The sequence below is a fragment of the Octopus bimaculoides genome, chromosome 23 (genome assembly GCF_001194135.2).
Source record: "Octopus bimaculoides isolate UCB-OBI-ISO-001 chromosome 23, ASM119413v2, whole genome shotgun sequence".
In the NCBI taxonomy this organism is placed as follows: Eukaryota; Metazoa; Mollusca; class Cephalopoda; order Octopoda; family Octopodidae; genus Octopus; species Octopus bimaculoides.
The window spans coordinates 7,869,492-7,871,181 of NC_069003.1; positions in this window are offsets into that span (position 1 = coordinate 7,869,492).

Consider the following 1,690-nt stretch of genomic DNA (forward strand, 5'->3'; position numbering starts at 1 on the left):
TATGTATGTATGTATGTATATATATATATGTGTGTGTAGTCAGCTGTAGTATTAGTATTAATACAAATATTTCGTTTGTTGTTGTTTTTTTGGGAGAGAAAAACACAATTTTTTTTTTTTTTTTTTGTAATTATGTTTCCTAATTGGACTTTAATTATTATCTTCTGAACGTCAGCAAACGCTAATTACCCAACACAAAATTAACAAAAATGTAACAAACATTCATTAACCAGAAGGGTCATCGCACCACCACCACCACCTCTAGCAGCAGCACCACCACCACTACCGTCACCACCACTACCATCCTCCCCGTCTGCCTCCTCCTCCTTCTCCTCCGCTCCACCCTCCAATCCTCATCTTCTCCCTCCCCCTCGTTCCATTCCACTCCACACCACTTCTCATTCATTTCTCACTTTCACCTCACCTCTTCCTCTACATCATCATCATCATCATCATCATCATCATCATTAAGCATAGCAATAGTGTCACTGTATAACTGTAACGGAAACAACAGATACACCACCTCTACCACTACCACTACCACCACCACCACCACCACCACCACTAATACTACTGTAATAACAATCATCATGGTTGTCGTCGTCCTCGTCGTCATCATCATCATCGTCATCATCGTCATCATCATCATCAACAACAGCAACAACAACAATACCCCGAACTAGCAACAACAACAACAACAACAAAGCCGAGATCAAGGTATATCTACATACTACAAGCAAAGCAAAACAAAAGGAAAGGCATCAAAGCCTTCACATCACTGCTAACGAAAAGAAGTGAACGAAATTTAATGCAGTTATGTTCTGTTTCATAAATTAATTATGACACATTCTACATATGCATTCACTATAAGACATTATTATTATTACTGTTAGTATTATTATTATTATTATTATTATTATTATTATTATTATTATTATTATTCCCCTCATCTACGCCCCTGTGGCTAATGAAATAAAACATCACCATCATCATCATCATCATCATCATTATCGTCATCATCATCATCATCATCATTATTATTATTATTATTATTATTATTATTATTATTATTATTATTATTATTAAACGCGGTGAGCTGGCAGAAACGTTAGCACGCCGGGCGAAATGCTTAGCAGTATTTCGTCTGTCTTTACGTTCTGAGTTCAAATTCCGCCGAGGTCGACTTTGCCTTTCATCCTTCTAAGATCGATAAAATAAAGTACCAGTCAAGTACTGGGGTCGATGTACTAAAATTTAAAACCCTTATCATTATTCAGGGCGGTAAGGCGGCGAGCAGAGAGAATCGTTAGCACGCTGGACAAAACGCTTAGCGGTATTTCGTCCGTCTTTATGTTGTTCTGAGTTCAAATTCCGCCGAGGTCGACTTTGCTTTTCATCCTTTCGGCGTCGATAAAATAGATCCTAGTTGAACACTGGGATCGATGTAATCGAGTAGCCCCTCCCCTTAAATTTCGGGCCTTGTGCCTTTAGTAGGAACATAGTAAGTAGAAAGAATGACTAGGAAGGTGGATTGGCCGAATTGTTAGAGTGTCGGAAAAATGCTTTACCACATTTCTTCTGGCTTTCTATGTTGTAAGTTCAAATCCCACCGAGGCCGACTTTGCGTTAGTCCTTACAGAAAAAACAGCAATCCGAGTCAGCGGATTGTTGAAACTGTTAGAACTTCAGA